At 56.8% G+C, this 22397-nt stretch overlaps 1 protein-coding gene across 8 annotated transcripts in view; it reads left to right on the top strand.

Annotated features, from left to right (window-relative positions):
• Positions 1-344: 344 nt before the first annotated feature.
• ADARB1 (adenosine deaminase RNA specific B1) overlaps positions 345-22397 on the top strand; it is a 117522-nt gene continuing 95469 nt past the window's right edge. For 2 of the 8 annotated variants that reach the window (XM_074323293.2, XM_074323413.2), the window contains exon 1: positions 345-514. The gene's annotated coding sequence lies outside the window, so the exon portion shown is untranslated. Of the gene's footprint in view, positions 574-816; positions 968-22397 lie in introns of those variants that run through there. The other 6 variants (XM_074323255.2, XM_074323116.2, XM_074323325.2 and 3 more) reach the window with 4 other exon arrangements.

Genomic DNA, 22397 nt, shown 5'->3' with positions numbered 1-22397 from the left:
CGCCACACGGAAACACGGGAGCCCCTCGGGAGCTCGGGGACCCCCATTTCGCTTTCGCACTGCACACGCAGGGCTCTGGGGACGGCGGAGCGGCCGGAATGCGTTGGAACGTCCAGGTGACAGCGGGCCCTCCCCGGGGTCGCCGGTCCCTCAGTGCCCCCGCCGAGGTCACCTTTCTCCCCGCCCCTGCGCGCCCTCCGGGTCTCCCGCGGACCACCGGCAGGGCTCGGCTCGGCTCGGGGTGCGCGCGCGCGCACGTCCTGCGTCGCGGCGTCGCCCTCCCCCCTGCGTGCGCGCGGCCGGCTGCGGGGGCGAGAGGGCGGAGCCGGCGCCGAGGGCGGAGGCGGAGGCTGAAGCGGGGGCTGAGGCGGCGGCCGGGTCGGGCCGCGCACAGGGGCGCGCCCGGGAGCGCGCTCGGGGCCGCGCCAGGCCACGGCCCGCGCGCCGCAGCCCCGGGCTGCCGAGCGGTGCGAACCCTGGCACGACGCGCGGAGCGGAGCGGCCCGCGGCTGAGGTGAGGCGGACGGGGCTCGGCCGCCGCGTGCGGACACACGCCGCCGGGGCCGCATTTATGTAAGCGCCGCGGGGCAGGTGGGGAGGCCGGGCGGGGCGTGCGGCTCCAGCGGGACCGGTGCCGCCCGCAGGGTGTCCGGAGGGGCTGCGGCCGGGCCGCCCCGCGCGTCCTCCCCGGGACGCCGCGTCTGCGCCGGATGCTCTGCACCGCGGGAGAGGAGGCTGCGCCCGGGATGGAGGGGGAACTGCGCCCCGGGAAGGGGAGCTTGCGCCCCCGGAATGAAGGGGAGACAGCCCTGGGATAAGGCTGCGACCCGGGAGGAAGCTGCGCCCCCTTGGAGGGGACACTGCGCCGGGGACAGCCCCGTTCCCACCCCGGGAGCGCCGCGTGCGTTCCGGATTCTTTCGGCCCCGGGGAGGGAAAGCTGCGCCCTGCGCTGGGGCTGCGTCCAGGGTAAGGCTGCGCCCGGGGGAGGGCGGCTGTGCCCCCAGGATGAGCTGCGCCCCGGGGGAGGGGCGGCTGCGCCCCGGGAAGGCTGCGCCGGACGAGAAGGTTGCGTCCGGGATAAGGCTGCGCCGCTGGGCTGGGGAAGCTGCGCCTCCCGGATGAGGCTGCGCCGGGGTCGGCCCCGCGTCCCCTCCCGAGGGCGCCGTGCCCGCGCCGGGTACCCTGAGCCGCGGGGAGGGGAGAGCGTGCCCCCGGCAGGGGACCCTGCGTCCAGGGTAAGGCTGCGCGCCCCGGAGGGAGCCTTGTCCGCGCGGGACGCTCTGCGCCGCGGGCGGCCCGGGGCGGGCGAGTTCCCGCGGGTCCGGGCGTCTGGAGCGATCCGGAACAATCTGGGGCGACTGGGGGCCCGAGGTGACTTCTGACGTGTTCACATCTGCAGTAGGAAAATTACCGGGCTGTGGACGGGTGTGAGGGAAGGTGGGAAATTGGGCTGCGGACGCCAAAATGTGTTGGAATCCCTGTTTACACCCCGGAGAACCTAAAATGTGTTCCCGGCCGGTTTATCCGTCGGAGCCGTATTCGGTTCGCTGTTAATATTTTCAGCCAGTCCGTTCGGTTTTACTTGTGATAAAGGGATTTTGTTTCCTTCTTACACGAACCATAATGGCTAGCGTTCCGTTCTCCAGGTGTAAGGAAAAGTGGCGCGATGTCAGACTTGCTTCTTTACTCTTAGTGCCGCAATTAAGATGATTGATCAGGAAGTGTGGGGAACATAAATATTTATGTAATCGTTTTTGTTCCCTCTTAAATTCACTCGTGTGATTTATGCCTTGTAAAAAGGTGTCACCCAGAGCTGCATTTTCCAAAACACTGGGTTGTCTGAAGGACAGTTCCTGGGCACTGTCTTTGGTTCCCGTATTTTCTTGGGGTCTGAGGCTTTTTTCTCTCTGTTTGCTGAGGGTTTCCCAGCGGGGAAAGAGAGAAGGGAAACACACAAAAGGTTGGGCGATACTGCTGTGCCCTGGAGAAGAGTTCACGCTGCTCCTGGGTGCAGGCTTCTTCCACAGGGCGGGAGCCTCTCCCGTGGGCACCCACCAGAGGGCCTGCGGAGTGGCTGATGCGACTCAGCCAGCTGGGTGCCCCATCAGGCCCCAGGTGGAGGCAAGGCGCTCACTCCAGCTTTGGGAGGAATACATTGTCTGTGAGTAATGCCTGTTCGATGGCTGAAGGTTCCTGAGACTGAATCTGTTCAGCTATGGTACGTCTTCATCTGATTTGAAGCTTTAGTTGGAAGGGGAAAAAGGAGGCCTTTCTGCAGGGGCAGTGGTGGCAAGAAAAGTGCTCTGAACAGCTGATGCCCGGGTCCCAGGAGGTGCGATGTGCTGTCAGGCCAGTACTGGGAGCTGAAGAGGAGCCTTTGCCAGTAGCGTCAGGCACAGAAACTTCCTGGCTCATTAGGCTGGTTCTCTCTGCGAATTTACATGTCGCAATAGCATTTCAACTGATTTTAGATTTTTGGAATAAGAAAATTCTTTAACCTTGCATTTGTCTGTTGAGTGAATAAAGCAAACTTAATTCATTCGGTGAATCCGTGTCCACGGCCTGCTATGTGCAAGGCCCTCCCTGTTTTAGGCGCGGTGGGGGGTGAGGGGGAGCTCAGTGCTGAACAACGTAGGCAGAGATCAACAAAGGTCACAGACTGGTAGTTTGTTTTATGAATCACTTTTGTTAGCATTACCTTTTTAAAACTAAAACATCACTTTTGTCATAAAATTTAAAAATGTATTGCATTGAAGTTTGTATTTATAGATTTAAAAATAGAAGCACGCACACAACGCAGTCCATTCAGAAGGCACGCGAGGATGAGAAAACCTGCCCCAGCCCCTCGCCAGCCGCCAGCCGCTGAGTTCCCTGCAGTGGCCAGTTGATGGTGTACTCTTCCCGCCGCAGTCAGTACACACACAGTTGCATATGTGTTTAATATTGTTTGTGGTGTGTGCTGTAAGAAACAGTGCTGCCGTGAATATTTTTATACACAAGCAAAACCTGCTCGTCGTTTTTTATTCATCTTCGGAATTCCTTAGGTGTCAGGCTTATTAAGAGCTGGGTTTTATTCCCTGGCTATGTCAGAACTTAGGACTGAGGAACAGCTAAACAGGAGGGAGATACGCAGCTAGACAGTGCACTTTGGAGATGCATAGGTGAAGTTACACACTTACTGGCCTATTAAAAACTAGTTTAAGAAAAATGATTGGTCTTAGCATGAAACTGAGAAGCTTAGAGAGGGTCAACTTTATTGGAAAACTTGGTGGATTTTTGGTGTCAATTTTCTAAAATGTGAATTTCCAAATCTATAATTTGGTGATAGAAACAGTGGTGTTAAAAGAAACACAACCCTTTTAAAAACACATTCATAATATGTGAGGTAGTAAAGGCCACTAGTGAGAACATGAACTTATACATTGATGTCATTAAGATTTCCTTTTTCCTTGAGTGACTTTTCTTTGCAGTGTTTCGTTTGGCACGTGGGGAGCAGAGGTCTGCACGTGGCCTCGCTGCCAGCATAAGTGCGGGCCCAGACCGGCAGTGTCAGATCGTCACCCCCTTGTGATCTGATGAGGCTCGCTGGCTGCTCCACCCTCATGTGAGGAGTTCTAGGAAGGGGAAGAGAAAGCGCACAGAGACAGCGGACGTTGGTTTTAGGTTTCCCGACCTTGCGTGGATTTAAGATGAGGATGCGCAGGGAGGGGTGGGAGGGCTTGGAGGGCCTGGTGTCTGGACCGCCTGTGCAGTGACGCTCTGCTTGCCTCCAGTGAGTCGCTTCCTTCACAGGGCCACCTCACAGGTGCGCTCAGACGTGGGGACAAGGGTGGTTCCTGCCTCCCGGGGTTTGCATCATGGGGGAGGAAGGGGCATTATACCCCACCTAGAGCCCTAAGTGGTGGCCAGGCCGTGGGCTGGTGGGAGAGGGTGCTGAAAGGAGGGAGGGAGCTGGGCGCTGCCCGGCAGCTGCCTTCAGGCCGGGCGCAGGAACTCCGCAGCCAAAGCGGTGTCCTGTACTGGTGTTAGCTCGCTGGGAGCCGGTGGCCGGAAGTGAGCCTGGGAGGCAGGTGGGAGGGCTGCCTCCTGTGGGGGCGCTGCTGAGATCAGGAATTGCAGTGTTAATCTCAGAGTGGTGGGGGCCTTAGGAGGGCTGTGTGCCTTCCTGCCCGGTTGACTTTAGCGTTTTTGAACTAGAAAGTGACATGATCTGATTTATCTTTAAAAAGAATCATCTGGCTGTAGGAAGCTGCTGTTTGTTAGCAGCTGGTGACGTGCCAGGCCAGGCTGGTTACGTACTTTACATGTGTCACCTAACTAAATCTCATGATGGTCCGAAGGTCCGTACTGTTCTTCGCCTTCCCTGGGTGAAAGCAGGCAGAGAGCCACAGATGGTGGCAAAGGCGGACTGCCCTGAGCACCTGTCCCTGGGCCCTCCCAGCCCCTGCACTGGCAGGGAGGGGGCATGGATCAGCACGCGGGCCTCAGACCAGGGCTGAGGTGGCAGCACGTGTAAGATGCCTTCGTTTGTAAGTGGCAGCATTATTTTTGGTTTTTCCCAACAGGGAGGTGCTGCTCGTTAGACTGTGACTCCTGCTTTCTTATCACGCAGCTTTTACTAACACTCCCTTTTAAAATCAGGCCAGTCTTGTGCTTTCATAAAAAAGGGAAATATGAGGGAAATAAAATAAAGTAATTCTAGAATGTCTTCGTGTTCAGAGCCTGATTGCTCCCTGTCAGCCGTGATGTGACGCCACGCCACGCCCCAGTGTTGTCGTGTGCCGTCACCGCTGATCGTCACTGAGGCCCGCACTCTGAGGTGTGGCACAGCCGCCCACACCTGCTTGATCTTACTGGCAGGTGTTAAGGAGAGGGTTCTGGTCCTTAGGTGATTTGCTGACTGACCTGTTGACAGAGGTGTGTCCTGCTACGCTTTCAAGAGTGACAGTTGGGTCTGAGTGTGCCAAGCAGGGAGAGTGACCGCTCACTGGCGGCTGGCAGCCTGTCCCACACTCAGTACCAGGTATGAGTTCTGCGTTGCCAACCTGTGACATGTGGGGCACGCACCTTAGCACTGATGAAGTGCGGCCTGTTTTGTAGGTGGCCCGTCAGGACTGCAGGATTGCTAGTAGACTCTGCAAGACAGAACCTTCTGGAACGACCCCAGGGTTGTCGGCAGAGCAGGTAGCTGGCGCCCGCTACGAGGGGCACTGGGAGTGGGGAGCGGGTGTCTTGTGGACATGAGCCTGTGAGGCTTCAGACCCCGGAGGCGGTTCCTGGCAGGCCCCCCCAGACCAGACCTGTAGCGTGTCCCCCCCGGCCGGTCCTTGTCCCGGGACTGTCTGAGGTGCGACCTTGGGCAGGCTATGCAATCCTGTACTCGTTTCCTCACCACAGATTAGGAGGGACTGTAGCCCCTTGCGTGCTGGGGGTGCTGGGTGGATGAATCGCTGCGGGGAGGTGCCTCGGTGGCAGCCGGCTGACGGGACTGGAGCGGGGTCACCTCACTCTGTATGTTCATGGTCAGGCGTCCGGTGCAGGTGTGGGGAGCTCAGGTTGACTTCAAGACGAGGCTGGGGCCAGACCTGGAAATGCGGTTGTGAAACCATAGGCTGGGCAGTGGCTGGAGAGACAGCAGAGCAGAAGGGGAGGCCTGAGCCTGGGTGCTCTGGGCCAGCGGTCCCCAAGAGACAGGGTCAGGCACTACCGCTTGAAAGCGGTCTGTGGAAGGAAGAAGACACCTGGAGTGTTGAGTGGCCTGGAGCCCAGGCCAAGGGACTCTTGTGCTTCATGAGAGCAGGTGACCTTGTGGTTGGGAGAGGAAGTGGGGACATCGGCAGAGAGGAGTTTTGTTAAGAGGGGACAGAGGAATTGGACAGTAGCTGGAGGGGCAGTGGGTTCGGGAGGTTTTTCTTTTTTAAACAAGAACGATTGTGGGATCTTCCGTAATGCCTGGGGAGAGGGGGTAACTGCAGAGCAAAGTCCTGGAGAAGGTGAGAGGGACGCGGCCAGAGCAGGGGCCTGCGGCCCCAGGGGCCGGGCGGGACTCATGCACGGCCCTGGATTCCCTTACAGGTGTTTCTAAAGGACCTGCTGCCTTTGGAAGGCGCATAAGAGGCTGGCAGGTGTACTCGGTCCAGGGGACCTGCCTTGGACTTAGGAGCAGACGTCTTCCTAGCTTGCGGTGCTAAACACGCTGGGGGACATCCTTACAGAAAGATGTATGTGGAAATGGCGTTTGCTTTATTAAAAAATGTCCCGTGTCCCTAAAGTACCACTGACTTAACAGGAAGTCGGCCCCTTCACTCGCCAAACGTGGTAGGACTCAGGACTGGCAGGCGCTGGCTGCTGCTTTGTGCCGTGTGTTCTAACGATCTGGACGAAACGCTCTGGACGAAACGCGTGCTGGACGCCCACCTCCGGGCGGGGCAGCTGCCGTCTGCAGCCAGATGCCCAGGCCCCTTTGCTGAAACACCTTCCGTGCGTGTCGATTTGCATTGTTTGTGGTTATTTGATTTTTTTAGGTGTGGCCTTTGGAAATAGTTTTCTCAGGCGTCCACCCAGTGGGATGAAATGTGGACGCCCTGCCATCTCCTTGCCTCAGGCCCTCGTCCCCGAGGTGGGAGAACTGGTTTCCATCTCTGGGCACACTGTCACCTCACACTGCCTCAGTGGACAGGTTCCACGGAGTGCCTTCACTGTGTGTCACTGTGGGGGAACGCAGGGAAGGGGGTCCCTGCCTGTGAGCCAGCATTCCAGCGGGGGAGACTAAACACGGCCAGAGGCAGAGTTTACACCTCGAAATTCGTCCTCCTGTGGGATGAGTGAGGAACCAGGGCTGCGGAGGTGGCGTCCGAGGGCGGCTCCTACTTGATCAGGGTGCTGTGCTGGGGCCCCAGGGGAGAACCAGCTCTTCCTGTCAGGAGAGGGACCAGGACATGCCAGGTGGAAGCCCTGCCTGTTGGAGGAGCCGAGGGCCAGGAGCCTTTGTCCGGCCGGTTGGTCACGGCCTGGCTGTGAGGCCTCTGGGCCAAGGGAAGAGTCTGAAGCCAGGGGCGGAGGGCGGGAGCAGGACAGTCAAGGGCACTGTTTCCTGGGGGCCAGTTAGCGGGGGGGGGGGGGGGGGGCGGCTGGACGGACTAAGAAGGGCTGCTCCAGGACTCACCACGTGGCACCCGAAGGACCGAGGGTGACCTTCATTGTAGACCTCGTGCGGCCCTGGGATCTGCTGGACTCCGCAGGGCACGTTCCGTGCTGTGTGATGTGCAGGGTTATACACACCTGAGTATGGTCCAGAAGCGCCGTGCATGTGGTTTGTAAACAGATGGAAACGTTTGAACGTCTGGGTACAGCTGGCACTAAGTGGGCGTCCTTGTACCTCCCAAGTCTTCCATCTCTACGTCTCTCATTACGCTCCTTTCCAGACCAGGAGCTGCTGCAAGACGTTCAGTACCTTCCTGGGAGAGCTGGCCGATGTGTAGCTGCCGCTCGGTACGCTCCCCCCGTGTAGCCCGTGCTGGAGGCCGTGTGCTCCAGTTTCTCCCTGCGCTGAGCTTGGGCGGCTTCTTCACGGGAAGCGCCGGCACCTGCTCCTACTGATGAGCCGGCCTGGCCGCCTCCTCACAGGCGTCCTCTCCTCTCCTGTGCGTCCGCTCCCATCTGTTGTTGACCGGCAGCCAGAGCCCAGCGCGTGTCACCCCCCACCCCCCAGAGCCCTGCAGCCGCTCCTTCTCAGTCCTCCCAGGGGCCTCCTCGCCTGCCGTGCCCTCCAGCTGTGTCCTGGGCCGCACGCCCCCACCCTCACCTGCGCACCCACGGCCCCCACCCTCGCAGCAGCCTGCCCAGAGGCAGAGCAAAGCCCTTGGAAGGCAGGGGCCCTGCTCCTCTGTGTCCCTGGGCTCAGAACCTGTGCCTGGCAGAGAGCAGGCTGTCAGCAGTGTTTGTTGAACAGATGAAAACCTTTTCTTACTTTTTATGTTGGCAGTAAATGCTAGTCCCTGAACTGGGGCTATCTGCCTCTGAAAACGTGCTTTTCTGCCTCATCTCACCAACCCCCCCTCCCCCCGCCGTGGACTTGGTGAATCAGGCATATACTTAGGCCCATATGTCTGTGTTACCTCCAGATCGCCATGCTTTCCTTTGTAGAACAGAAACATTTACAAAACATGGAAAATTGTTCTAAGACCATAAAGTGCAATGTAGTAACTGAATCTCTTGAAAACAGTAAAATAATCAACCTGAGAAAATGGCTGTGTCCTGCCCCCATCATTCTAACCCCTCCTGGTGCCGTGTAATTGCGGTGCGTTCTCATAAGGAGCAACCGTGTCCATAATAGAGAAGTAATCGCTGTAGAACTACATCTTGAGAAAAACGAGTGTACTTTGAATAATTCTGGGAAGTTTAAGAAAAGCAGCTAAATAAAATGAAAAATACTTGGTTCAACTGTGGAGGCTTAAAGATTTAAACATCAGCGAGAATGCAATGTGATAAGCTGTTTGGTGGAGGAGCAAACAGAAGAATTTAAGACTTTCTGGGAGTTTCGGAATCGGGGGATTTAATCCCAGCCTGTCCTGAACTTGCTCCCTTGAGTGTAACAGCAGTCAGGCCATGGAGGTGGTGATTTCCAGGCTTCCTTCCATTTCTAGCAGACTGCTGTATGTAGGAATGAACAATATACTCTTAGTCTCTCCAGGGCCATTTGGCCAGTTGTCCCAGAAATACTTCTCGGAGAGCCCGTGTGCAGTCCTGGGCCACACACGGGCTGTGCCACCTTGCGTCATAGCTGCTTAGGTCTGTGAGAGGCCAGCACTTGGCATAAAGCACCCCGTCCCCTCCCTCCGGACCTGTAGCTGGATGGGGAGGAAGGCAGGTCAGGAGGCAGGTCTGGGGCTGGGGTGATGGGTTCTGACTGCTGAGAAGTCCTGAGACTCCTGGGGCTCCAGGCGAACCCCTCTGTGTTTTCTGGGGCTTAGGGAACCTGACTATGGTAGCTGTCCAGAGTTAAATGGAGCAAGGATTGTTTTCAGTTTGTAAGTCTAGGACTTATTGTCCAGGGGGAGGGACGTACGTAGCCCCATCGCCAACACTGCAGTTAGAAACAGGTGATTGGCATATAGGCTGGTGATGTGGGGACGTTTGCAGGTTGTGTTGTGTGAATTCTGTGCCTTCACACAAGTCCCTTTTTTCTCTTTTTCTGGTTGCTAATAGCACGCACGATCTCTGTCTCCCGAGTGTTAACTCACGTAGGCTGAGTTGATTTCTGTGAGCACGGGAATTGGCTGAAGGACGTCAGGAAGCTTCTCATCGTGTGCGCTGCCGAGGCTGAGCCAGCCAAACACAGGCACCTGGGGCTACGGGAGCGAGGTTGGGTGCTGCGCCAGGTCCCCTGCCATGGGCCCCTCCCACGCCCAGGTCCCCTTCACCTCAGGCACCTCCCCTTTTGGGAACTGCTTTCTGGGGCTTCTCTCTTTCCAGGCGAGCCCTGGCTAGGAGAGGACGGGGAACGCGACTGCTGGCTTCTCCCTTAGGAAGGGGGATGTCACCAAGTAGAGAGGGGAGTCAGAGGTGCTGGGTGGCCGTAAATGTGAGCCCTGAGCACTACGTGAAGAAGGGTGGGAAGCCCTCGGCGTCCCCTGACACTTCCTTCACTGCGGCAGGCCGGAGTACAAGCGGCCTGCAGTCTTCCAAGGACGGGAAGTAGTTTCCAGAGACGTCTGTGCTCAGGCTCACCTCAAGTAGCGATGCTTCGACTTTCTATTCACGGTGTGGATATGAAGTCATCGCATCCAATGCATGTTGCTTACTAGTCTTGAGTGTTTGAATTTGAGGCCGTGTCAGCATAGGAGCTGCGCTCAATCAGAGTCACACAGAATGATTCTTCTCGAGTCAGTCATCAGCCTTCGGTTCTACAGTGTTCTCTGGCGGGCTGCTTTGGGGGATTGGCTTTCCTTTCTTACTGTGTGAACACTGTGTTTTCATTAGAAACCTATCTAAACGTTTAAAGAGACTCACGTAATAACTGTCTAAGTGAACAGTTCCGGGAGACGGGTGGCACAAGCAGTGACCGGTGAATAATATTTGCTGCCGTGGAAGGTGCTTTGGGGTCGATGTTGAAAATCTTCATAGGAGGACATGGAATTCATAGGAGTGACTCAGGACTCAGCGGTCAACCTAGATTTGACCGTCACTGGGCCCCTATGGAGAAGGTCACTTCCATCAAATCTTGGCTGGTTTGCGGACGTGGGAACCTCTGTGTCAGAACTGCCTGCTGTGTGCTCGTGACTGTGTGGCACGTGTCGCCCAAATGTAGAGCAGGGTCACAGCTACACCTTGTGACTCCTACTCTGGGGTACTTCCCTCTTCGCTCTTTGGTGTCACGTAGTAGATGGTTTTCGCCCACATGCCGTGAGTGAGTGACATATTTGATGATTTCACAGAGAAGCTTTCTGTTCTTTAATTCCATCCGTCTAATGAAACTGGGCGGGGATTGATGGCATTTCCACAGGCGAGGCAGGTACTGTGTCACCGTACAGGATGTGTCGGTCGCAGAGCGCCTTGTGGGGTCCGCTGTCCCGCCCCGCTGCCCCGCGGTGCTCCCTGTGTGGGTCAGGCGGGCAGGGGCGTGGCACAGAGTGTGGCCCCGGGACAGGGCAGCACGGTGTGACACACCCTGCCGTCCTGCGTGGGTCACGTGGGAGAGTCCATCCACAAGTTCCCAGTCTTGCTGACTGGGGAAAGGAACAGAACAGACTGACGTGTGAGCACAGTATGGTCTGGGTGTTCCGTGTTCTGAGTGCTGGGGACAGCGGGGCCAGGAAACAAAAGGTGGGAAGGTACTGGAAGGATATTTGTTTCTTTTGTTTTAAACAATTACCATGGGGTTCACCTCTGTCCGTGGACAAGTCAGTAACTTGCATGAATTTCTAAGCGGTGTATCCATTACCACAGTCCAGTTTTAGAACTTTCCATCCCCCAAATGTCCCTTATGCACGTTTGTGGTTAACGCTGTTCCCACTGCAGCCACGGAGGCCACCGATCTGCTCCGTCTCGCGCGCTCGTCTCTCCCAGACGTTTCGTGTAAATGGCATGAGGGAGTGAACGTCTCCTGTGTCGGCCTCCTTTCCCATAAGGGGTTTGGGGCTCGCCCATCCATAGCACGGTTGGTCATGGCACCGCTTGTGTGTCCCTTCACCAGCGTGAACATTTGAGTTATTTGTGTGTTTGGACTGTCAGGAACAGTGCTGCTGTGCACGTCAGCGAGCACGTCCTTGTGTGGCCACGTGCTGTGTGCCCAGGAGCCGCGATTGCAGTTTAGGATGAAAGCGCTCCTTGCACACTGGCACTGCTGGAAGCGCCGTGTGTCAGTCAGACTTCGGGGCTGTCCCTGGTGTGTGTGGGGCTTCCTGAGCTCCATGGACTTGTCACCTCCCGATGACATGTCAGGCTCACGCTGTCACAGGCTGTGCGGCTTCATACAGGCGCATGCAGGTGGATGGCACGGAGAGAAGTGGAGGTGTCGGTGCGCGTCACCTGGCTCTGTGACAGAGCACAACTGGCTGTCACCCTGCAATAGAGAGAAGCAGGGCCCCTTGATGGAGGCGCGGCCGGAGCACCTGTTGTGCAGGAATTCCTGGCAGAAAGTGCTCGGAAAGGCGGGGCCGGCGGAGGAGGAAGCTGGCCGGGCTGGACGCGGGCTCAGGAGCAGGTACCGATGGCGTGGTGTGTGCCCGGAGAACCAGGCGAGTCCATCACTCCATACTGGTGTGAGGCGTGCACTGCACAGGTCAGTAAGAACAGGACAGAGCCTCTTCCTGGCAGAACGGCTCCGGTTCGTCAGTGTAGACGGAATGAGGCAATAGAAAAACACGCACCGCTGACCACACAGGAGGGTTACTTCAGGCGAGCCCCGGACCCATGCTAAGATTAGTGGGTGAAAGTCTGAGGAGAAACAGGATATTTGCGTCGTCTCAGAGTATCTCTTTTCTAAGTTATTTATTTATTAAAAGGGGAAAAATAGTAACTTTAGAGTGGAGACAGCCAGCAGACACCGCCTTGCCTGGTAACCCAGGTCAACACCACCTCCGGTAAGACAGGTGGCCGGCATGGGCTCCCTGGTCCTACCTGGCAGGTCGTCTCCCTGCTATTCCTGCCCCGATGCCCCAGCACGTGTAATCTCAGGCCAAAGCCGCTGAGCTCCAGCGGAGGACGTCCTGGGGGGGGGGGGGGCGCCTGAGCTGGGCTGGGCCAGCGTCCAGGTCCTAGCACAGGCAGGGGTAGTGACCGCAGCATGCAGCGTGGGTTCTGGGGGGTCCCGGCACACAGGGACATGACTGGGCAGCCAGGGAGTCCAGCGCCCTCCGTGCCCGAGCTGCTGCTGCGGTGCTGGGGCTCACTGCCCACGTTTGGTCATCGGTCGGCGATTTGCTGAGACGTGAGGGTTGGGAGACGCTAGAGGAAGGCTGGCTGGGTACCGTCTGTACTATTTTCCACTTCCCCGAGTGTAGCATTTCAGAATAAAGACTTGAAAAAGAAAGCACAGGGCAGCGTGACGAGATACCAGAGGAGCTGAGCTGAGGCCGGGGCCCATGGCCTTGGTCTCCCCACAGGAGGCAGGGTTCCCAGCGGTGCTCAGGGAGAACCCTTTCCTGCGTTCTTACTGGAAGTTCTGCAGACCTCGCGCTCCGGTGTGCAGCCTTCGGGAGGGGCCTCCCACACCTGTGTCGGGAGGAGCACCTTCTGTAAAGGGGCCCCTCAGGATGACCTGGTTCCCGTGGGGAGGGGCGCCGTGACTAGGAGGCACGCTCTCACGTGGCTAGCGGTGTTTTCCTACGTTGTCCTGGGACTTTTGATTTTTTTTTCCCCCAAAGAGGTATGTTAAATTTTTATCTATTCAAATGTATCAGTCTTTTCCTTTTTTCTTTTTAGGAGAAAAGAATACAAGTTTTATTAACGTTTTACATGTATGTGGGAGTGAAGACTGCAGCCTTCTCCTTTGTGACGTTTGGGTTTGACTCCCCTGTAACCACATGTTCCCTCCTCAAGGGTCATTCTTACGTAGTCTCTTCCAGCAGTCTGACATTCTGTTTCCCATATTTAGCCTGTTAATCTCTGTGGATCTGTTTTGTACAGTTTGAAGTCGGGGTCGACCATGTCCCCCCGTTGGCTGGCCCATTGCCTCAGTCCCTGCCCAGTGGTCAGAAAGGCCACTTTTGTCACATACTAAACTCCTGCATTTCTAACTGCGTGTTACTGCGTGTAGGAAAGCTGTTGGTTTTGTATGTTGGTTATGTCCCCAGCCTGTCATTTGTGTGTCATGTGTTCTAGGTAGAGGACCACAGTGCAGATAAGCCTCTTCCTTTCCAGTCTCTGAACTTGTCCCTGTTCGGGGCCTGAATGTGATGTTTGAGTGGCGGCGGCACTTGCTTTGTTCTGACTTCAGTGTCAATGGCTCTGCTGCCGGGGGTGGCAGGTACCCAGTGCTTTGCACTCGCCCTCTCGCCTCGCAAGTTACCCTCCTCGCTTGCTGAGGGGTTCTCTTTCATAAACTTTAGTGCGCAGAGCAGTGGAATTTGATCGCAGAGCAGTGGAATTTGATCGTATGCTTTTTCTGCATACAGTCTGTTGAGCTGGTCCTGTGGTTTTTCTCCTCCCATCTGTAATGTAGTCAATTTCAGTAGTAGATTTCCTGATGGTGAACGTTTTTTTTCATTCTCAGGAAAAACCTTGCTTTACTTTTAACATATTGAACAATAAATTTTGTTTTTTATTTTTATACCTTCTCCTTTTAAAAATAAGTCCCTCAGGCCGGCCCGGTGGCTCAGGCGGTTAGAGCTCCGTGCTCCTAACTCTGAAGGCTGCGGTTCGATTCCCACATGGGCCAGTGGGCTCTCAACCACAAGGTTGCCAGTTCAATTCCTCCAGTCCCACAAGGGATGGTGGGCAGCACCCCCTGCAACTAAAATTGAACACGGCACCTTGAGCTGAGCTGCCTCCCAGATGGCTTGGTTGGTTGGAGCACATCCTCTCAACCACAAGGTTGCCAGTTCGACTCCCGCAAGGGATGGTGGGCTGTGCCCCCTGCAACTAACAACGGCAACTGGACCTGGAGCTGAGCTGCGCCCTCCACAACTAAGACTGAAAGGACAGCAACTTGACTTGGAAAAAAGTCCTGCAAGTACACACTGTTCCCCAATAAAGTCCTGTTCCCCTTCCCCAATAAAATATTAAAAAAAAATAAAAATAAAAATAAGTCCCTTCCTTAGCCCCCAGCTTTTTCTTTTTTGACATAGTTTACACACTGTAAGGTGTGCACTCCGGTTCGCTGTGTAACCGCTGGCTTGCTTGGAGAGGGTAGGTGTAAAAGCCCTGATCTGTAGCACTTGCCAGTTTCCGTGGCATAAATACTCCCACCCTTGTCTGTTTCAACCTACCAATGAGCGAGCTGTCAGTTGCTTCAGAAAACTCCTGAGGATGTAACAGCCCTTTCTCCTGAGCTGGTGCCACCTGCCAGTGGGACCTGGTTGCAGCCCGGCGACTTCCATGTCTGCATTCTCGTGACCCTCTCCCACGTCCACGGGGGGCTCCTTGTGCTGGCCTAAGTCAGCACCCCACCCCCACCCCATCACCCTTGCGTCCTCCCTCCTGGCTTGAAGACCTAGTTTATTTATTTTTAAGTCATTCTCATATTCTACTCTGTGCTTTGAGAGCTGCCATCTTCCCTAGATGTACAGACAGTAAATGTAGGGCTCAGAGTGACTTCTAGTGGCAACTTGGGCATTTGACCCATGAGCACCGTTGTGGGTCGTGTACCCACAGGAGTGTGTAGAAAAACCACGTAGCACCTGTGATCGGAACGTTCCTTAAACCTGAGGGGTTGCTAGCATCTCGTACCCATGGAGCTCTTTGTCTGCCTTAGTGTAAATTAAACGTTCTTCATTCACTGTTTATGTCGTCATTTAACAAGTAGTATGTGAATACTCCTGTGTTTCAGGCACTGTGGAATACAAAGGCATAGCCTTTCTTCTGCTACGTCGTTAAGTCGTGTGTTTTTCCTGTTCGGTTGTCCTGCCGATTGTCTTCTCAGACACCCGTGTGTCTCTGCTGCTGGCGTTCTCTTAACATCAGCCCTAAATTAATCCGATCTTTCCCACGGCTTCAGTTCTGAAACTACCTGCTTCCATACTAGCTGGTGCTGTTTAGCTTAACTGCTTATATAATTATTTTTCTTTTGACTACATTCTCACAATCAGACGGCAAAGGAATTGCATCTGGTGGTTTTTCATTAGGGAAAGTTAATGTTTTAAAAGGGTTGTGACAGTAGAGCAGTTGCAAACGTTGAAGGAAGTGGCACTCTAGTGCGGGGCCTGTCACCTGAGGAGGCACCGTGGGTGAGCTCTGGTCTTCCACTACAGGCCTGGATGGCGGCGGCTTGTCCCCCCCCCCCCCCAGGCCTCTCTGCCTCCTAAGGGCATTAGGGCAGGTGGGGCTGTGCCTTCTGGCAGCTTGGTGGCTCTGAGGGGCACATTGTTACGTGTTAGCCGTGTGCTTTGGTATCAGGTGCAGTGGAGGACGTGGAGACTCAGGTCCACATTCTCCTGCTGGCCACAGTTGGGGACAGTGGCAGGTGTCCCTGGGGGACAGAGCCAGGGGACCACAATCAAGTGTAGCTGCCATGGTGGGTAGGCTGGGAGTGCGCGTGCCGGCCACTGGACCGCAAGTCTGTCTGCTCGTCTTCTGCCAGACTGGGGTTTCTACTTTTTGGTTCCGTACAAAATCAAATTGTCTTTAATTTAAAAGTCCGTATTTTATTTTAATACGAGAAAATAGTTATATTTTATTTATTCAGATGGTTTAAAAGATCTTGGAGGCCAACTTTCCTCGAGGAGGATACTGAAACGCAGCGTGTTTAAAGCTGGCTGGGTCCCGAGGAGGGAGGGGTCACTGCTGCTGGGCGGGCGGTCCGGCACCTTCCCCCCTCGGCGGACCCTGCAAGCACCCTTGACCACCCGTGGAGGATACAGAGAAGCCCCTAAGGCCGTTTGTTGGTCGGGTGACATCTGACCTGAATGAAGGCCTGAGCTGGCCCTCCTTAACTCTCTTGACAATATTGCACCTGCTGGTGGAAGGATTTAAAATAACCACCCAAGAAAAAACTTTTAACAGGAATAAATATTATCCTTTTTCTGTATAGTTATACCTTGGACTTACTCTTTGAAAGTGGCTATTACGGGGGTCACATCTTAATCTGAGGGTTGAGCCCTCAGAGATTCCATCTTAGAATCAGGAACCCCAGCAAGTCATATTTCTATGGTTGTGCTCCTGTTGGATTTTAAGAAATGGCGGCATCTTATGTATCTTAAATTTGTAAGTCAGACAGATGCTGACAGTGTCACGAAGTAGGAAAAAGCGCAACGTCGCGCCGTGAATATTAAGGTCGTGGACAAGTTAGGGACTGTCCCAGCTCAGCAGACGAGGCGGAGGAAATCGGCAACACTCTCAGCAGCTTTTAACTCTGAGTCTTTATCTAAATAATGATTTAAAAGTTGTTTCAATAAGTGGAGCCTCCCAGTCCTACAAAATAGGCCTAACTCATCATCACGTACGTTTGTGTTTTCTGTTTCTTTTTTTGAATGTTGGTCCTAGGTCCTGCAGACGCGCAGATCAGTGGTTTTCTAGATCCCACGACTTCCTTGTCCTGTTCTCCAGGGCCAGGGGGCCCGTCTGTTACCAGGCTGTTGAAACCCTCTTGATGAGTCTCAGATTCCCCCGCCCACACACACACACGCACACACTCACTTTCCTCCACAGGCACAGTGGAAACCAGGAGTCCAGGCTCTGGGGTGCACAGAGGTGGGAGGAAGGAGGCTGCACAGCCGCACGCACGCCTCCCACGGTGCAGGTGGGGCCCTGCCTCCTGGGCACGGCCAGGCGGCTCCAAGTCTGGGCAGGACAGTGTTGCTGGGACGGGACCTGGCTATTCCAGGTCTGCCCACCATTGCCGTGGGCAGGTTTCCAGAAGCAGCCGCTGACACCCTGGCGATCTCTGACTTGGTGGCATTTTCCTGCCAGCTCTTGCGGCCTGCTCTGCGGTTCTGGACCTAGTTCCTGTCCCGCATGTGAAGGCTCAGGGTGTTGGCGACCTGAGGCTGCGATCTGTCACTGTGCGCCCAGGGAACCTGCCTGGGCTTCGCCGTCCTTCCTGGGGACACGTTGGCAGGGTGTGGCCCCTGGCCCTGCGTGCAATGGGACCCTGGGAGGAGACTGCCGGGCAAGGCCTCCTGGCTTAAATGATGTCCAGACTCAGTGACTGTGTCCTCCGGCCTCTCCCTTGGGCACGTCTCTTATCTGCCCCCTTAAGCACCTGCACGTGGGCTTTGTGTCCGCATGGCCGTGGCACTGTGGCTGCTCAGGAAATGTTTCATAAAATGGCATGAAATAACTTCCCTCCAGCACCTCATCCTTTCTGGTGATTTGTTTGCTGCCTTCTCTACTCGTGACTCATCTGGTTATTTGCGTGGCTCTGCGTGATCGGAACCTTCTCTTTCGTAGAAGTGTAAGAGGTGGTTTCTGGGTTGTGATGTGATGTATAGTGTTCTCTCTCAGAAGATGGGGTTCTGGTGATTTTGTGTTTAAAAAGTCATGCTCTTTTGAGAAATAAAATATATTAAATTATTTGTGCAGAAGCCTTTTTGCAGCCCCCTGAGTGGTGGGTCTGAAGCACAGTGGATCGTGTACCTGGTTACAGACCTGCAGTCGGAGCCCCCATCAGGCTGCCTGTCCTTTACTGAGGGCAGGGCCCCCCAAGTGCTGGGAGCCCATTTGGGCCCCATGCTAGTTTGTTTCTGAAATTGCAATCAGAAATCTTGATGTAACGCTTTGGAATGTTTTTGATGAATTCCCCAGGATGCTTTTGAATGACGGCTTTGGTGGGAAGTGTATTTCTGGTGTTTTGGCACCACCCCCATGAAGCCCGCCTGCATGCAGGTGGGTCATCTGTGGGACATCCCCTCTGTGCACGGAGAGACAGCACCAAACATGCGTGTCCCAGTACGCGCACAGGGCCTGGGGACGCAGTCACAGGCTTTCTGTGCTCGGCTCTCCCTCCCAGCCCGGCTTTCCCGCTGAGGGGCTCTGTGACAGAGTGGGGGAGGGTGAAAGCACATGAGACGTGGATCTTGCTCTCATGGAGATGTCTGGTGGTGCAGACACATGTGTGTCAGGTCATGGCACATACGTGTAAAATGAGAGCCCGGAATGGAGCCCGGACCTCGCTTTAGGGCACAGAGGGACAGTCTGCAGGAGGGCGGTCAGTATTTACGCTGGGGTCTCCCGTCTCGGGCACCTGTCCCCACTGTTGCCACCTCATCTGTCTGGTCGGGTTTGGCCTCACTGTCCCTCTGAAATGGCTCTTCCAAGTCACCGTGACTGTCCTTGCCAAGGGCAGTGGCCACTAGCCTGTGTCACTCAGGCTGCCCAGCCAGCCCCTTCTCCTCCCGCCCCGCTCCTGCCTGCCCACCCTTAGCCGGAGGCCATGCTCTGTCCTGCTCTGGCTGCCCAGGCGTCCCTGTCCCGGCCGTGTGGCCTCCAGCCCAGCCCCGCCCTGGGCCTGGACGTGCTACAGTGCACCAGCTCAGCGCACACCTTCCTGTCTCACCCTCACCCCACTGTCCGGCAAGGCCTGTTCCCGTCTTTCCCTCTAGAGCCCACTCGCAGCCCCACAGGTTCCCTGTCGGCTGTCCTGGGCACAGACCCGCTCCTAGGCAGCCCCCCTTCCTAGGGTCACTGCACTCATCCTTCTGGGCACATCCCTTCAGGTGACCCCTGCTTGACCCATCCAGTGACTTCCCAGCACAGTGGGGGACGTGGGTTTTCTCAGGAGAAAGTTCATGGCTCTTCTCCGGCCTCGTCCTTCCGTCTCCCACTTGCTGCTTGTAACTCAGCCCCCACCCCAGGCTCCGTGTCCGCTCTTCTCCACGTGTCCACCATTCAGGCGTCAGCTCAGATGTCTCCTTGCTTCCCCGTGTCATGCTTGTCCATGTCCCCTGGTTTATGGGCACTGAGATGGCCCTGTGCCCTGGTACCTGAGCTGGTGGAAGCCACAGGCGGCCCTGGTCGCTGTGACGGCTGCAGGCCTGTGTGTCGCGGGCCGTCCACAGGCCCTGCGCCCAGGCATGCTCCTTGGCTTGTAGCAGAAAACCTGGCTGCGGGGGCTTTCAGCTCCTGGCCGCCTCGTACCAGGAAGTGGGCAGTCAGGCTGGGACGGGGTTTCTGGACCTTTTCATGTCCACTCTGCTATTCATCCTCAGGCTGGCCCATGGGGTCTGGTGGTGGCTGTCCTGACGCCAGCCTGACGTTCCAGCAGACCGGAGGGGAAGCCGGAAGGGGCGCTGTCTCTACCGGGAAACACTGCAGGAAACCCCCGGCTTCCTTCTCATTGGCTGGAGGAGGGCTCCACGGCCATCTCTGGTCACCAGGATGTGGGGGCAGGGTCTGTGCTCAGGGAGGAGGGGCCGAAGGGGGTCCCCCAGGACCACATCGCAGGAGTCCCTGAGTGTGACTGCCAGAGATGAGCTGTGTCGGGGTCTGTGTTGAGCATGTTTCTTCCCGTCCCGAGTTCTGGACCAGGGAGAGCCCCGCGCACTGCAGACAGGCGAGTGGAGGGCAGATGAGGCCTGTTTTACAGAAAAATAGTTAGAGGCTGTGGCCGGTTTTGGCCACGAGGGCTTGCTAACTTTTTATCCCGAATTAGACAGACGTCCCCACCTGGTGACCAGCATGGCTGGGGACAAGGGCAGGGTGCCCTCGGCAGGGACAGGCCCCTTCTGTGCAGGGACCTGAGTGCATGGTCCCTGAGGCCGGGCCCAGCCAAGGACAGCTGGCTGGGCAGCCCCACTTTCCCTCCAGCAGTGACCTGTGCGCCCTCTGCAGGGAAGAGTGACCGAGCTGGACTCCGTCCACCGGGTACAGAGGAGCGAGCAGTGTGGGTTTTATCTGTGGGAGAAATGTGGGAGCGGGGTGGTCTCAGGCCCGGCGGCATCAGGAACGCGGCCTGCCTGCCCCTGTCATTCTGTCCCATCTGCCCCATGGATGGCTGCCCCCTCACAGCCCCCAGAGGCAGTGAAAAGCAGTGCCTCCTGGCGCATTTGCCTCTTTCTGGAAACGTCCTTCACGGTTTCTGAGCTGGATTATACCGGGAGAAGCCCAGAGTCATATCCAGAGCGGCTCCTGAGAGGTGAGGGGGCTCGGGGAAGTCATCCGGGAGGTGGCAGGGACCGTCCTCTCCTCTCAGGTGTCACGCTCAGCTTCCTCTACAAGTTCACTTTGTTTCCCCGGTGTGTCTGAGCAGACAAGAGGGAGGAAGACCTTCCTGCCTTCCCCGCAGTGCATGTAGGTCAGGAAGAGCAGGGGATGGGCCCCTGGTTCTTCAGAGGGTGTTTTCCACTGTGAGGTGCTCACTGTGCTGTTCCCTGTTAATTGGGAATAAAAGAGCAAAGCTTTGCTGGAAAAGCCAAGGTAAGCTCATGAGCGTTCCTGGACGTCTATGCAGATGAGGGGTGGAGGACGGCCTGGGGGCCAAAAGCAAGGAACAGTGTCTTCTGCCTACACGGGTGCTGGGGCCGAATGAGAGTTGTAGTTTGGAAGGTTCTCTTGGGCCAGATGGAGAACAGATGTGAGTGGCGGTGGGGGGCCCGCTGACTAGGCAGGAGGTGAAGGTGAGGCAGGTGGGGACTTGGGGGGAGGAAGGTGAGGCAGGTGGGGACTTGGGGGGGGAAGGTGAGGCAGGTGGGGACTTCGGGGGGGGGGAAGGTGAGGACTTTGGGGGAGGGAAGGTGAGGCAGGTGGGGACTTGGGGGGGAAGGTGAGGCAGGTGGGGACTTCGGGGGGAAGGTGAGGCAGGTGGGGACTTCGGGGGGGGGGAAGGTGAGGTAGGTGAGTACTTCGGGGGGGGAAGGTGAGGCAGGTGGGGAAGGTGGGGACTTGGGGGGGGAAGGTGAGGCAGGTGGGGACTTGGGGGGGGAAGGTGAGGCAGGTGGGGACTTCGGGGGGGGAAGGTGAGGCAGGTGGGGAAGGTGGGGACTTGGGGGGGGAAGGTGAGGCAGGTGGGGACTTTGGGGGAGGGAAGATGAGGCAGGTGGGGACTTGGGGGGGGAAGGTGAGGCAGGTGGGGACTTTGCGGGGGGGGGAAGGTGAGGCAGGTGGGGACTTTGGGAGGGGAAGGTGAGGCAGGTGGGGACTTTGGGAGGGGAAGGTGAGGCAGGTGGGGACTTGGGGGGGGAAGGTGAGGCAGGTGGGGACTTCGGGGGGGGGAAGGTGAGGCAGGTGGGGACTTTGGGAGGGGAAGGTGAGGCAGGTGGGGACTTGGGGGGGGAAGGTGAGGCAGGTGGGGACTTCGGGGGGGGGAAGGTGAGGCAGGTGGGGACTTTGGGGGAGGGAAGGTGAGGCAGGTGGGGACTTGAGGGGGAAGGTGAGGCAGGTGGGGACTTGGGGGGGAAGGTGAGGCAGGTGGGGACTTCGGGGGGGGGAAGGTGAGGCAGGTGAGTACTTCGGGGGTGAAGGTGAGGCAGGTGGGGACTTCGGGGGGGGGGAAGGTGAGGCAGGGGCGGACTTGGGACATTGGGCGTTGCAGTGGCCTGGGCTGTGACTGAGTCTGGGATGGAAGTGGTGCTTTTCAGGGGACCATATGGTGGCAGAGGGATAGAGCGGCAGGTCTGATTGGGACGTGCAGACAGTGACATGCAGACAGTTGGACGGGTCAGTGGCATTTGCCTTTCCGGGCTAATGTTTCACAGGCGTCCCAAACTAAACATCTGGAACCAGCCACTTTATTTTCCTACCCTTTCTCCTGGCAGTGAATTCCACTGACACCCCCCCCCACCCCCCCGTTTCCAGAAACTTGGCCGTCATCCTAGACTCGTTGCTGTCACATTCACTCGCTAGCATGTTTTGTGCCTACACCTGGAGTGCCTGCTTCTCCATGTGTCTCCTGCTGCCCAGGGCCCACAGGCCACCACTGTCTCTCATTCAAGGCCCTGCACAGAAGCCTGCTAACTGTCCCTGGGTCCTCCCTCATGCTCTCAGCCCCTCCACGGAGGCCATGGTGTTATCCCCGTGCTTCCGGTCCCTTAGGGACCCACCTCTGCGTCTGCAGTAAAGCTGTTACTTATTCCGAGGCCAACAACACCCTGCTTGATCCTGCTCTCGCCTGCCCCCAAGCTCCCTCTGACCATCCCCCATGTGCACCAGGCACAAGGCCCCCTCCCTCTGACCATCCCCCATGTGCACCAGGCACACGGCCCCCTCCCTCTGACCATCCCCCATGTGCACCAGGCACACGGCCCCCTCCCTCTGACCATCCCCCATGTGCACCAGGCACACGGCCCCCTCCCTCTGACCATCC

This window comes from Rhinolophus sinicus, chromosome 17, assembly GCF_057876585.1.
Source record: "Rhinolophus sinicus isolate RSI-liver-muscle chromosome 17, RSI-T2T, whole genome shotgun sequence".
Lineage (NCBI taxonomy): Eukaryota > Metazoa > Chordata > Mammalia > Chiroptera > Rhinolophidae > Rhinolophus > Rhinolophus sinicus.
Note: the sequence above shows the minus strand (reverse complement) of the source record. Positions and strands in the feature narration are given on the sequence as shown.